Source organism: Anas platyrhynchos, chromosome 5, assembly GCF_047663525.1.
Source record: "Anas platyrhynchos isolate ZD024472 breed Pekin duck chromosome 5, IASCAAS_PekinDuck_T2T, whole genome shotgun sequence".
NCBI lineage: Eukaryota > Metazoa > Chordata > Aves > Anseriformes > Anatidae > Anas > Anas platyrhynchos.
The window spans coordinates 44,698,071-44,714,092 of record NC_092591.1 but is presented as its reverse complement, the minus strand read 5'-3'; the positions used below and the strand labels follow the sequence as shown (position 1 = coordinate 44,714,092).

Here is a 16,022-nt window from a genome sequence, read left to right as displayed (position 1 = left end):
TCATTCTAATGTTCATTTACAAACATCTGCTTTGTGTTTTTCAGTATGGGAGGAAAATTAAGCAAAAAAAAAAAAAAAAAAAGCAAGTAATGTACCCAGACCATGCTGAAAATAGCATGAGATGCTGAGCAGACTGTCTGATTAAAATACAGGAGCTCCATCCCAGCTTGTGACAGACAAGACCATATCTATCCCTATGAAAAATAATCAGATCTCATTATATTTAACACTCCATACTTGAAAAAGTATAAGGGACTAAAAGCCACATTAAATAAAGACATCACTAAAAGATTAGTGGTTGCTTATTTTTTGCTGCACTTTTCAAATATAAACTACACAGGCAGAACAGAGCCAGAGACCACTCCCTAATTCCTAGTGGACATATTGATCAATTAAAATGACGTGTCTGGTCTTTTCTTTCCTTCTAATAGCAAACAGCTGAAAGACCAAATCTTTTAAACATGCATAAACCATTAACAGCGTTATATACCATCCAGCAAGATTAAGTTAAAGCAAAAAAAATCACCCTGGCCTCCAAAAGCTAGACATCATTACAAAAATAAACAAATATTGGATATTGTAAAGAGTTGCTAAATATCACAGGAATGTTTCTAACCATTTTACTAAACATTAAAGATACACATTTTCTTCCCATCTTAAAGGTGGAAGCCTTTATAATTATTCATATTCTTACTTTATGAATAGCAAATGCCCTCAGAATGTCTGAATCTTTGGCTGCACCTTTTACTGCAGTTGCAGCAAAAAAAAAAAAAAAAAAAAAAAACGACTTGCTTTCCTTCCAGTAATAGATCTGAAATTTACTAAACTCTTATTAAAGATGGAAAGACAAACAGTAGGAAAGCTAATAGCTACTGCACTTTCAAAACACCTGGTTATTGTTTGACAATCATATCAACATTTTGCTTTTTTAAGTATACTAACAGAAATAGGATAGTACTGAACCATGTTTTAAATCAATACTGTGCCAGTTGCCAGCACTGATACATGAAGTATTTTCTAGACTATTTTGCTAATGGAAGGCCACGGGAAATAAATAGGTGATATTCATGGTATCAAAAGATAGCAGGTTAAGAGGAGAGCTACACATACAATAAATACTTAAATAAAGAGACAGGGAAAAGAACAAGCTACCTTTAGGGCATTAAAACTGAAAACAGCTATTCTTTCCATTTAAGCCTATCAGCCTGTAACAACTTCAATTGGATTGTGAAATTAAAACACATTCTCTTCAAACCTTCAGTATAACATTGCAAATTCAAGGACAAGTCTAAATATTCAGACTGAGTGCGTTTTCTGTAGGCCTTTGTCTTAGCCTGTCTGCCTGAAAAATAATATTTAGGCATGCAGCATCTTTTCTCGGCATGATTTTCACAAGGCAAAACCCACACATTCTCATATTAGGAAAACCTCATAAAACAGGAAAAATAATGGTGCAATTAAGACCGGCGCAGCATTTTGCACTTACCGTGTCCTGTTCAAATCATCCTCTTTTGATGTTTACAGCACATCTGTAGGATGCAATACTAGGAGGTGCCTTGTGTGACCTGCTGCATGATGCTGTGACATCAGTTCAGATGATGCAGCTCATTATGGGAAAGACTGCTGTTGCTATGGCAACCGGGATGTGAGACGAATCCTTACTGCATTTCCAGGGGAGCCCGAGACAATACGGAAGCCCTTTAAAGAAACAGACAAAACGCAAACAGGCTGTTAAAGTACTGTGCCACGGATCTGGGAGTCCATGTTCGAGTACACGCCTTTTATCAAGCAACGTTTTTGACAAATTATTCCAGCATGGTGACACCAAATCAAGATGTGCGAGCTACACGTGATTCTCATATTTAAAACTTAATACTGTATTATCAATTCAGGCACAAATTTTACAAGTCAAATTTCTTTATTTTAAATAAGGCTCTTAAATGATAAAGTCAGTAGTTTGATTTTAACACCAGAGCTGTACAGACGATTGCTATTTTACAGTATTTTAAGAAGCGTGCATCTTTCCCCTGCCCCACCCTGCTCCTACATCCAATCTGTCATCTTAAAAAAAAAGATCCTGTTGCCAGGGAAAAAAGCACCCGGTACTTCAAAGCGATCACATTTTGCACTGTTGGGTGAATGACAATGAGTTTAAAAAAAAAAAAAAAAAAAGGCTTTTTATTCACAAGAGTGTGAAGAAGTTTCTAGCCAACCAAGTAAAAATCTCCTTATCATTTTTCAACTGGAGGGCGACCCACACTCCCATCTGCATGCTGAGTAGCTGGGCTTTCATCTGCCCATCAGGCAGACAGCCCATAGGGGACTGAAAGCTGTGGGCAAGCTGGGTGCCCAGCAAAGCTCTGCTGCATCCCCACCCGCCAGGCACAGCAGGGTGGCCACCACAGGGACAGAGCCACCTCATACCCTGCTCAGTGGCTGAGGTGGGAGGCTGAGCCCATTGGTCTCGCCTCCAGAGGCAGCAACCCACACTTGTCCCCCCTTAGTAGAGGTGCCGAGAGGAGGAAAGGCTGTGAGCATTAAGAATAGCTGTCTGGAAATTAAAATGCACGACTGAAGAAGAACCAGCACAGGTTTTGGCTAGTCGCCAGTTCTACTTGGATGAGAAAAGTTTCTGGCAAAAACTCCTCTCCCAAGCCATGACAATCCCTTCTACATGGTCAGAAGAGTGCACAAAAGGCTGGACACCATGCACTCGATACGCTGAGGCCCAGAACGACACAAAAGCCAAATCTGACCCAAGCAGCCTCAATGTCCTGAAGGTGGCCAATAAATACCGCTGGTACTGACTGAAGCACATAACATCATTAAACTTCGGTCTATAAACAATTTTCTTTTCAATCTTTGATTTCAGAGGAAATCATTTGAAGTAATTATATACTCTTCCCTCTGACCCACTTTGAAAGAAAAGATAGCATTCAAATCTGTTGTTTAATGGTTGAGTTCAAAGCTTCTCCACAAAACAAGGAAATATCTCAACCTAAGTAGCACCAAATCTCTTCACCCCATATGTTCCCATTTTTACACTCTTTTAACATTAATCCTACGCCAGTACAAACACAAGAAATAAAGTTCTCAATTCAACTCCATTACAAATTGCATCTACTGACCCATAATAAAGTTTTACTCACAAAAGAGTGATAGCTGATTTATTTCTAGATTGTTTTTAAGAGCTTTCTTAAGTCCCTTAGGCTATAACCCACAGTTTAGCAGAGGACAACACTACTGAAATATGATTTAGGCTAGATTGACATGAAAGTTAGGGGATGTCATTAAAACTTTATGAAGTTTACAGTTCACTGAATGTTACGCTGTCCAAATAAATGGCAGCTTCCTGAAACTCACATAAAGGAACCATTTCTCCTTCACCGATTGCTCGTTGGCACAGTTTTTATTACTTTTACTGCTATGGGAGCACCAAATGGGACCAGCGAGCTTTTGTTTATTCTTGAGAAAAATGACAAAAAATCAGGATCATCATTGCAGCAAGCCAGGAGTAATAATCCAGTTGGCATAGCAGCCATGGCTCTCGTGTGGCAAGGATGGGGTCTGGCAGCAGCAGCAAGGGAATGTCAGAATCACTCTACCCAGGCTTCTGCCTATTTGCAATCAACTGCAAACTGCCCAAGCCTGTGCATTCACAGATGCAAATGATAATACAGAAACGGAGGCAAAATTATAGTGATTTTCCTGACTTTTGACTGTTTGGCATTCTTTACATGTCAGTCTGTTCTGCGGAGGGTTGTTTATTTTTTTTTCCCCTCTCAAAAAACATCCACAGTGAGCCACAGCAGTGTCAGACTGTGCAACACAGTCATGCCAAGAAGGCCCCAAGCAGAGCACAAAGCAAGGATTTTCTGCATAGGTGCTATGAATAGTACTAGTATGACTTTATGTTAAGGACAGCAACCACTACATGCTAGAAAGGAATTTCTACCTTGCAAGTACCACATGTAAGGCCCACAAGCTTTGCAACCTCTTAGTTGCTTCATTTCCCATTTTGCAAGGGCTGAGAATCTGGAGGGAGAGAGCTGGGCCTAACAGCTCCAGCTGACTTTTTTTTTTTTTTGGAAAGGGAAAAACAGTGAAGACTATTTTAAAAAACATGTACAGTTATTGACCCAACCCAGGATGGACATCTCTTAAGTCTAAGCTTTAAAATTGCTTTCCATTCCTTCTTCAGGTTTGCTGAAACAGGAGATGGGGAGAACCCAACCCATCCAGCCACCCCACAAACACCATCATCATTTGATGCATCACCACTGGATTTTCAAGCCAAGAGTTGTGACTTTTTATAACAAAGTAGGAATATTTTGTTCTACTTTTCATTAATCACATTCTTCCTCTCCAGCACAAGCTGCAATGTTTTACTATTGTCTCCCCTGCAATCTTCTGATTTGAAGGGCAGAAGTTTTATTGATTTTGATCTGAAAAAGAAAAATTCCATCTACTACTGCCATTTTTTCCCCTTACTATCAATTTATGAGGATAACAATGTGTAGCACAATCCACATAAGTTTTCAATAAGCAAGACTCCACCCTATAAGTAAGTGCCTTAATTTGACAAAGTTCTGTTTCCTCTCAATAAGACCAGTAATAAACCAGGGCCAAACCCACTACAATTTATTTTCCATTTAACTACATTCAAGAAAATGAATTAAGAGCAAACTCACAAACACAGCTAAACAAAGTGAAATGCTATTGCAGACCTTTTCTCTGCAAAAATCCAGATGTTTCCTTCTGGGGCTCCTACCCCCCACCCCCCTAAACACCAGGAAATGGCTGCTTACCATTTACCAGCTACCCTACCCAGATAGCCAAGAGAAGCACGTTGAAGTACCTAAGGAAATGAGAACTGTATATTCTTGAATTACATGCCAGACAAGCCAGAGGCAGGCTCTAAATTTTAAAAATAAAAAAAAATAAATAAATAAAATCAGAAAAAGCAAAACCATAATTACTGAATGCTGATGCACAACAGATCAGTAAATGTATAACAATACTCCAAGGAAGCCATCATTCTCATTCAGGAAGATTTTGCAATCCAGTTCAAGAGCTTATCTCCCAGATTCTATATGTGGTTTGCCTTAACACAAACAGCTATATATCATAGTTCTCATTGCATCAGACTATCAGAAGAGCAGAGGTCATATACATTGACAATAACTCTACCCCTCTCCTCCAAAGGAAAGACATATAAATTTAAGTCTTATTGAATCCATTGAAATGACTCCATTAACTGAACATTACATTGCAAATATTGATGAGAGAAGTGCAGCCTGCCTTAACTAAACTCAGTAAGCACACACCTACCTAGCACTGTAGGTAGGGGATGCTTTCTGCTCTGTCATAAGGCCATCCAGTTGGTTTTTGTTGCTCCATTCAGAGAGAGATGTGTGAGATCCACTGTTCTGCTGTGCCTGGCATTGAGCAGAACAAGCAGCAGTGTTCCCACAACTACACAGCTGGCATGCACCAGCCAGGACCACAGACGTTTCTCCCAGGTTGGAGATCTTTGTTCATACAGTCAGCATCCAAGGAAGTCCTTATTTACAAGATGCGCATTTCACATTGGTTACCATGGCCTAAAGGGGAATAGGGTCACTGGTTTTCTATCTGGGCATTGGGCTCCACAGAGGTCATGGGATTAAAAGGCTGAAGAGCCTGTTTGTTCTCTGTAAGTGGGGCCGCTTTGCATCACCTTTTTGAAGGTTAGTAGCTTTGAAGGTGACGGTGCTTCTGCTTCTTCTTTTTCAAGAACATGAACACATCCAGTACAAACACCTGGTACTCTATCCAGAAACAACTTGACAAATTAGGGAAAAAAAAGGAGTCAAGAGCATATAATAAACACAGACAACAGTAATGCTGAAAACCAGACAGTTTAATTCATCCCTTGTCTACATCCACATGGTAAAATAAAAATCTTTTCACTCCATCTTATACTATATTTAAGACTCAATGTATTGTGCCAGAAAGCAAGGCAGCACCCCCATTCCCAACACACAGAAAGAGTACATCAGGGATGTGAGTAACTTCTGCCAGCCACTAATGAGCTGATGTTCTTCAGATGGAGAAACAAGTTCCAGGTGTTGTGGTCTAGCTCTGGACCAAGTACCACAGTGCTGAAACACCTCAGGGCACAGAATATTGTATATTAGTAATAGACTTCAGTGTGTTCTGTTTTCCTTTGGTCTCATGCCTTCAGCCACCCAAGAAGTATATTATTAACATGCCCTATGAGGTCTTCAGCTTATTAAAGTAACATTTATATGGAAAAATGAGTAAAAAGAGCTTGACAGTATTCTCTCAATGTTACTAAATACAACCTATCCGCAGTACAAAGACCAGACACCTCTATTAAAACTTAAGCTTTCCCAAATCAGTAAAGTTCAGAAGACTTCCAACTTGCATACCCTGTCATTTGCTATGATAGGCAGCACCAGAGGTCACAGTCATGCTTTCACCATTGCTACAGCAATAGCTGTTGATCAACATACCTCCTGCACATATATTCCCATGTCTCCTCTCCACTCATATAAGTCTGGTCTGAAGTTAAGACCTGATCACTTCATATCTTGACTACTGCAAAATCCTCCGCTCCAGACAGCATTCCCTTTTCATTTTCCCTTTTCCATTCAGGATATCAGCAATAAATTCATCCATCTCTGATTCATTTTACACTGAGCTTTAATATTTGTAGTTTTTTCTTTTATTTGCACTTTAATCATTCTGGAAGACTTGGCACAGCTTTACCTTACTGCTCCCATAGAGTTGACTATGTTTTGCTCTGCCAATAACTTCATAACCTGTTCCCCCTAACTTCGCTTCCTTTCCCACACTCTCCTGCCAGCAAGAAAATCACCAATCAAAAAAAAAAAAAAAAAAATCAGTAATGAATCTTAACCTTCACTGAACTTCCAACAACATTGTCTTCCACAGCTACTGGCAAGCAAGGAAGGGGAAAAAAAAAAAAAAAAAAGGCAAGCTGATCACCATCACTGACAGGCTTATATACTACACTTGGCCCACGTATTTTTAAAACATTGAGTTTTCCTCCCCTCCCTCCATCCCTCCTCTCCCAATCAATCCAAGACACTCTTCTCCACTTGCTTCATGCATTCATTATGTATTGCATTTTAGGAACAACAGGCTAATGGCATAAATGCAGTACACAGAGTGAAAAATCCATGTGAAAAGCCGAATAAGCATTTTGGCTCCATGCTGCTGTATTTCAATTGTTATTTGTTCTTGAATAGGCTAGTGTGAACCTAGCTTATATGTTCTTATGCCAACTGCTGGTTTTGCATGCTTACACCGAACTTCTAGCCTAATCTAAAGCCATCACTTTCTGTATATATACACAGAGAGGCTAAAGCATAAAATTAATTTTCAGAATCTGAAGTCAACACTCATTTAACAACAAAAATTCCTCTCTTAACAGAGACAATGCTTTCAAAAACACCTATTTACAAGAAGTCTAGTTAAAAACCTAGTTCAGTATTCAGTGAATTATGATTCAGAATTTAAAAACAGTATGGCGGCAAAAAAAGAAGTTTGTTTACTAATGTAATGAATACAGAGTTAAGGATAAAAAAAAAAAAAAAAAAAACATCAAGAAGAATACAGCAAGAAATACTAAGCAATTCCTAGTGATTAAAGGTTGCTGCAAGGTACTAAACCCATACATAGCAGAAGCATTTAGCACAAGTAGAAAATCCCTCATTATACTTTGAAGAAGTTAGTGTTATATGTCAGTTTGATAGCCACAGAGAAAAAGAGCTTTAGAGAAAATGCAGAATAGGCCCAACAGCACATTACAAACCCCACTCAGCTTATTATCACCTCATAAGTAGTTTGTGCTGGAAGCACTTTTTTTTATTTTAGTAAAATTAAAAAAAATAAATCACATTCCAGTCATCAACCCTTCTGCTGAAGTAACCTAGATGCTGGGAGACAACAAATCTGTCAATTTTTGTGTAAGGATTGAAACCACTGTTTTAAATTAAAAAAAAAGCTGTAGCCACTTTCTTTTTCTCCACCTTGGCCACTGGTGTCAAACACCAACCAAACACCAGCTGCATTCACTGACCGACTAACAGGATGCAAATAAGGTGCCTGTGTCTAGACTAGAGGTGTATAAACAGCTCTCAAGACACACAATTACTTCGGGAGTTCTGTGCAGAGATTTAGGAGCAGCACAGAAGCTGTGGAAGCAACCTCAAACTTAACAAATTACTTGCTTTGTATTATAAACAATAACTACTTATGCTTACAATCCAAAGACAAATACACTTAGTTATATTACTATTACAGCTAGAATTTCTTGTTACAGACTTGCTTATTCAGAACTCCTTCTATATGGATGCACGTTTGTCTTGATGTGTGTTATTTTGTATACTGAAAATAGTAATTATTCTGATTACTTTTAAATTAGATTTTATATTACAACACTCCTCACATCACAATAAGCATTAACTACCAATAACTAACAGATACTCTTCATCCGTCAGAGTTTGAATACTATTTATGTGACTGCCTCTCTACATACAGCTGTGGTTATAGTCAGTCTACAAAAATGCTTAAGTCTTAATAAATAATAACCATCAAGTAACTAGAATGTTATCACCCTGAGTTGCACATGCCATAGGCTTAATTCTCCAGCAAACTTGGGATAGCACTGCTCTGAAAACAAGGTCCCTAGGTTAAAATTGCCCATTTGATCTAAGCCTGTCACTTGCTTACTACTTACGTGAACTCTGGAAGTATTCTTAAGCCCGCATGCAAAAAAAAAAAAAAAAAAATCCACTAATGATTGAAGATCTGCATATTTTCCCTAGCACCTACGCAATAAAGCATAGCAGACATTTAACAAGCAGTGCAATTCACCATAACATAAGCTTACAAATCATACTCTGCTTCCCTCTAACCTATCCAATGAAAAGGGCAGCTTTAAAACATACCCTCAAGATAGAGCCAAAACACAAATAACTTTATTTTGAAATTGATTATTTCCATAGCACATCAAGTGCATGGAGCAAAGCATACGCAATGATATGGACAGCCAGGTTTGGCAGTAAGATCACAAGTAGTTTCTTTCAGCTTTAAAGAGATCTGGCATGCTGTCTTATCTGTCTGTAGGAGAGGATGGCAGACACCATGCTTTAGCTACCTTCCTACTTTATTAGTAGTATAACTGAACATAAAATGAGGTGTTTTCTTGACTCTGAGGATTAGTGAAATCGGTAATTACAACAGAAAGAGGAAACAGTTACTGGAAAAAGAGAGGAAGACTTCAGGTAGAGAATTCCTAAACAATTCCCACACAACCCTCTGGTACCCCCAAAATATGCACTGTTGGTCATTTAAAGCTCTGACAGAGTAAGAAATAGCATTACGTGGGAACAAAGAGATCTCCCTGCCTGCTCATCAGGATTAGAAGCACAACTGTGAAAACAAGCACTTCCCCAACCCAGCTTAACATCCCTCATCACCTCCTCCTCTCACCTCCTTTCAGGAGCTGCAAGGAGTTTTTCTGTCATAGCAGCTACCTACAAACTATCAGCCTCAACTACGTCTCTGTGGAGCAGCTGCATCAGAAAATCTCTCTTCTGCTTTACCGTTCCCACCCCACTTGTGCTGAAAATAAACTTCAACAGGCTGATTTAGCTGCTACCATAAACCCTGACACAGAGACAAGCAACAGGGAGTACAGCACAGCTATTGCCTGAATTAGTTGATCCTTAAGGTCCCTCACAACCCAAACCAATCTCTGACTCTGTAACTCTACTGTCAGAGAAACGCTAAGGACACATGGCAGAGAAAAGCTCCAAAGCCAGAGAAGAAAAGAAGGTCAACCATGAGAGAAGAAGGTTAATTTCTGCCTCAAAACCCCCAGAACAGGTCCTGCACCCAATCCAACTAGAGAAGAGAGAACAGAAACAAGCAAAATTATCAAGTTACCAAAACCCCAGTTTTTTTATAAATAAATAAATAAATAAAACTGACCTGCTGTCCCACACATATCCTCTCCACCAGCTGCTGCTGAAATGGCCGAGAGCTGAGCCCATCAGGGGCCAACTGATCCCACTTGGGGGCCCTCCCTCCTCCTCAGCTTTAACCCCAGCATTGGGGCTCTGGCCCTGGACAAACAGGTGCTCAGGGTGGGCCAGGGCAAATACGTGTTTGCTTTTTTTTTTCTTCTTTTTACCAGTATGGCAGCTTTATCAAGGCACCAAAATCTAATCTTTGGCTCTATAGTACAACTGACATAGATTTGCTGCTGGAGGGTGGCCTCAGCTATGTGTGCTGAATAAGTCTGGTGATCTACAGGCAATGCTCTGGCTGTATTTTACGTGAGCAGAAGCCCCTTCAAAGTGGTGAAGTTGTTGGGAGTTTAAGAAAAAAAGGTCAAAGCCATAACAAGGTACAGAGACTGTGTGGCTCTCTGATTTTTACAGGTGTTTTCTTTAAAGGGTTAAGGAATTAGGTGTGCTTACAGAACTATGTGAAACAACTTCATCAAATCTCAGCCGCAAAGCTGATGTAGCTGTCCTTTCATATTGCCAACCAGCCAACGCATATATCCAAATCAGACAAACTGAGGGAGCTGCCATGAGAACACTAGGTACAACGTAGTTTTTATCCCTGTAGGGCCAGCTAAGCAAAACGTTGCCCTAAGGTGACAGGGCTGAGACCTAAAAATGTAAGTGCTGGCTCAGATGGGAACACAGGGCCTGGGAGTGCTGACAGCCACACTCAATCCTGTAGCCTTGCTGTGGGACCCCACAACAACCAGATGTAGTCCAGCCTTCAGCAGAATCTCCTGCAATGCTGCTGTGGTAAATGTCAGGTCCGCAGCACCAGCTGCTTTGCCCCACAGCTCCACTCTCACCAGGAGGCAGGATCCTCTGGTGCAGGCATGGCCATCGAGGCTGGGCCATGAGACCCTGTAGGGTCCCTGCAGTGTGCCTTCACTAGTCACAGCTCTGGGAGCAGCTGGCTCTGCACCAGCCTTATTAGCTCTGTGGTGCATTAGAGAGACTGCATAGCCTCAAAATCTGGATCTCCCTGAAGACCGTAAAGCTGCATTCACACGGCACAGCATCTGATCTAATAAAGACCTGAGCTGACTCTGCAGTATTACTTCTTCCCCTCCCAGTCGTACAACAAAATCATCTCTCTCCCTATGGCACAGTCCGTCTCCCCACCCCCCTCCTTTGCTTGCATCCTCCCCTAACAATTAACCTTTAACACTCAACCTCTATATACTCTGTTATCAAAATCTTTCAAAACCATAATTCACATATATTGCTAGAACATTTCGGATGTTGCTGACCACAGTCTGTAGACTGCATCTTCGCTTGATGTGGCTGAGCTTCCCCTGCCCTCAGTACTGCAAGGCTAATGTTGTCCCTTCACAGGCCTTCTAGGTGTCTGGCCCCTGCCTGGCACTGGGAAGGAATGGGCAGCTATGCTTGGATGGCAAATAGAAAAGGGATCTTATGGGTTCAAGACTGGATTCCACAGTTTTCCATATAAAATTCTTCAAATGCAGCTGAGCATTTGTTCATTTTTCACCAAAAAAGATAAATCTTAATCCTTCCTCCCGAGTCCCTTCTTAACTTTCCAGCAGCACAGCTCCACCTCTTCCCTCACACTAATGAAACTTGTCAGATAATTTCATCAGCCCATTTAACTCACTAGCTCAGCAGAAAATGTTCAAATTTCAGCTAGATTTATTTTCTGCTAAATTAGTAAAATAAATTGACTGAGTGTAAACAGTTGAGTCTGTGCCACTCCTACTTTTAGGAGAAGCAAACTAACAGATGGTCTCACCTCTCTCTCGAAACTGCATATTTCTCTAGCATATTTTTTGTGGGCTTGATGGGGAAGGGTTCATACCATGGTGATACAGAGTGCTAGATGCTGGAACCAGGGCTTGGGGAGAGAAGCTCACCTGACACTGCCTTTCTTGTAGTTCTAGAACACCTGCATGTACTGATCAACAGATGTGCTTGTTCTGTCCCATCATCCATGTTGCTTATACCTCCAATTAATCAGCATCATCAGAATATATACTTCTCTGTCCTCTGTGTCCTTTTTTTTTTTTTTTTTCCCCCCCATATTTTGCTTGGATTAGGTTTATCATTCTTGTGGGTTTTGTGAAATACCTCTCTATCCCCCACAATCGTATACCAACAGATGTATCTGTTCAACTCAGACCATATTTTTGGCAAACTAGAGGATGCCATCTCATTCCCTGAATAAAATAGGTCAAGTTTACCTAGCACACTGTTTCTCCATCCTCTTTTATTCTCATTCAATAGCCATGGGCCTTATGCATTATATGAATTCAAAAGGCAGAATGGTTATATTTCCTTGTGAACTTTTCTATGATACTTGTCACCAGAGTACCTGTAAGCTTCACAAAACCAAGCTAATTCATGCTCACAAAACCCCTCTAACGGGAGAGGTTTTAAACTCTCTTTAAGGAAGATAAACAAAAGCACAAAAAGATTAAAAATAAAAGTCTGATGGATTTTTTGTGTCTGATCTAAGATTTGACTTTTGGAGAACACATGGCTTTCTATATCATGTTTTCTATTCAAAGCACAGCTGCTGTTGATTTCAGTTTCAGCTGTGAGCATTCAGCAAGCCATTCCCAGGGTGTCATGTGAAGCCCAAGGAAAACAAGGAAACAACTATTGATGTGACAAAGTTTAGTTTAAATAAATTGGCCAAAATCATACAGAAGCTCTGTGGCAGAGAAACAAGCAAGAACCACTCTGAACTCAATGGACTAAATTATGAGCTTTTTAAAAAACCTTCTTGTCTTCATTGGCTGAATGGTTTCAAACACAGAGGAGCAAAGGGAGGCAGAAATCTTCTGCCCTTTATTGCTTTCACTCCTTTGTCAGGAATCCTTCCTGGGCACTGAATAAGACAGGCATTTGTGGTGGGGGGGGATAACAGATGACCATTATAATTACAGACTGCATTAGAAAGCACTCATACAATAGGTTCAGTTAAATATTTTTTTTTATTGTTACTTACCTTAGCCAACTCAGGCAGTCATTTGACTAACGGTGACCTCGAGAATGGTTTGTTTGTTTGTTTTTTTTCCAAATAGTACATGTAATTTTATGTGTTAAATCCTACGTGGGGTAGATTTGTATCTCTGATTTAACTTAAAATAAAAGGCCTATATTATGTACAATAGAGGTAGCAAAATGACAGTTTAACTGAGGTACATGCATAGAATGCACAAGCCAAGGCTGAAGAGCAGACCCAGGTACTGTCTGGCCGTGAAGCAAGGCTCAATTCTAATGCTGTGAACAGGCAGATAACTGACTTACAATATAAGTGATTTTTCTTTGGTAATCTTTGGAGCATAAATACACAATAAATCAGAATACATTTTCATAGGATGAATATTAAGCAATAAATGTATAGAATTACTGGCTGCCAGCAGACAAAAAGAGCAATTAATCACTTTTCTAATGCAAGGTTAGCTAATACATAGCTGGGAATCTCAGAATCTCAGTGCATTGAGAATTATAAAGCTGTGCAGAATTTGTGCTTCTACGTAAAGCTATCACTTACGAATGTATTTCTCAGATTAAAAAAAAAAAAAAAAAAAAAAAAAAAAAAGATAATTATCAGCTTTTGATTAAAACAAAATCTGAATTTTACATGCTTCCTGAAAATTTCTGTCAAAAAAAAAAAAAAAAAAAAAAAAAAAAAAAAGTTTTATTGATTAGATTATTCTTCTGGTTAAAAGCAATATTTATTTTATTATACCTAGATGTAAAAGAAAAGAATCACAATCAGTTATATATGTCAATTTCTACAATACAGGAATACTTGAAAATACAAAAAAAAAAAAAAAAAAGGCTGTGAAAGCATTAAATGAGAACATGAAACATGACAGCCCAGACACAATGTCTGCACACCTGCCTCTTCACGATGAAAGTGATCTAAAAAAAAGAAGGGGGGGAGACAGCAAGACAAGGCTGTGCTGCAGCATGGTCCCCATGGATGTTTCACCAGGAGCTGAGGACAAGCACAATGAGTGACTGGCTCCCCAGCATGCTGTGGGCATGCCACTGGTGTCAGCAGCAAGGCATCATACAAGTAATATAGCTTTATTTCTCCAAAGGACTGAGTTCACTTTAACGAAAAACAACAAATGCCTTTATCCTTCAGTCAGCAAAATATCTGCAGGCTTTAATCCCTGACGAGTCTTTTTGCATTATGACTTTAAGATAAAGCGTTACTTACCTGTCCACAGGCACAGCTACAGATTTAATCCACTCAGACATTATTTTGTGACTCAGTTATTCCCAAGTTTTGGCATCTTGATAAATGCCATCTTGGCCTGGACAAAACCGTCTTTTTGGTGACTGTCACACTGCCTGTATGCCTTTTTGTATGCCTTTGTTTTCTCACAGGTCTAAATGGTTAGCTTAAATTTCAGTTCCTTTCCTAAGCCATCCCCACCACACCACCACCTTTGCTTATCCATTTCCATATAATCCTCAGGTGCAAAACCGTACAGCCATTAATAAATTCCATGACAGATTTCTTAATAACACCCATTTTTTACCAAAGCTCCTCATAAGCATCTGAAAAAACTTTATTTGCAATTAAAAAAAAAAAAATATCTTCTTAAACGTCTCTTTTATTTATTCTAGGTATTCTGCAGTTCATAATGCAGAGGTATCAAGGTACCAGCAGCCCATCACACTGATCAGTAATAGAGCCGAGGGTGGACATTTTTTCATTAGACCAGCTCACAGAGCTGGAAAATTAAATATTAGTCCTTCTTCATAAACATAAGCAAAGAGTTTTAAAGATATGTACAATCTGAGAATAAATGCTTTCAAAAATCAGAGTTCAATATCTGAGAGAAAATGGAGCCGGTAGTTGTGAAGTGAAAAAGGGTGCTGGAGAGAGAAGTAATACAGTGGTTCTCTCCAATAGGCAAGAGAAAGATGGATAAATTATCATATATGGGACAAGAGGGAATAGCTGAGGGCATGGAATGAAAATAAAACGTAGAACTATGTAACTTTTGAGTTCATGTTTTGAGTAAAGTTTTAAACTCTACTTACAAGATTTATCTACAACAGACATTTTTAGGGCTCCCTGAGAGGACAGAGATGGAGGAATCACCTTAAGACGTTTTTCTCCTGCTGAGAAATGAATGTTCATCTCTTTTATTGATTGTCTCTTTTAATGATTGTGAGTTTATTCTGGAGCAATATGGCTATTTAAATTACCCTCCACTGTTTTCATGAGGGCATTTTGTACCAGGATAAAATGCATTTAATTCTGGGAAGTTCATGTGTATCATCAATAGATTTTAATGGCTCTGCCTGGAAGACATTTAGATGTCATTTGTGGGGAGGCGTTTATTGCTTTTTGATCATTATATTATGCTCTGTAGTCCAAGATTGTTCTGCAGCATAGGTCACAATTATTTTGTTAATTTTGAGTGCAATGTTATTGAAATCTAGGCTGAACTAGTATGTGACAAGAGGAGCAGATTATCAGTGGGATTCTTCCTCTCAAGTTTAAGTTGGCATGTATTGAGTGTAGCAGCTGAATTTCTTAAAAAGCACTTCTTTTTTTTTTTTTTTTTTCTGTCTGTATGGCAACTTCAAAACCAGGTTTCATCCATGGCAAGAACTCTGTGGCAGCATAACCACTGAACAAGTAAGCAACAGTAACACTTTGTGATGATGGTTCATTTATTAGTCATGTCTCTCTAAACCAGTTACAGTAAGCTATTTAATGCTAGATAGTGATATCCTCTCCCCCATTTTATGTAATTTAATATACATAATGGAGTTCTGGACTGTCTTGTATTTGAAACGTAGGGGTATTGCTACCTAAAAATCAAGAACATCATATGGGGTGTTTTGTTTTGTTTTTTACAAAAGACTGGGGAGAAGCATGTACACTTGGACAACATGTCCAGTATAGATAAGGATATAGAA

The 16,022-nt window shown here is 39.3% G+C and overlaps 1 protein-coding gene across 3 annotated transcripts in view; it reads right to left on the bottom strand.

Annotated features, from left to right (window-relative positions):
* Nucleotides 1-10,172, bottom strand: part of AKAP6 (A-kinase anchoring protein 6) — a 281,531-nt gene extending 271,359 nt beyond the window's left edge. Inside the window, exons 1-2 of one of the 3 annotated variants that reach the window (XM_038179113.2) lie at nt 10,027-10,172; nt 1,487-1,698 (exon numbers count right to left, since the gene is read on the bottom strand). The gene's annotated coding sequence lies outside the window, so the exon portion shown is untranslated. Of the gene's footprint in view, nt 1-1,486; nt 1,699-5,331; nt 5,523-9,525; nt 9,956-10,026 lie in introns of those variants that run through there. The other 2 variants (XM_038179114.2, XM_038179115.2) reach the window with 2 other exon arrangements.
* Between the last annotated feature and the right edge of the window lie 5,850 nt (nt 10,173-16,022).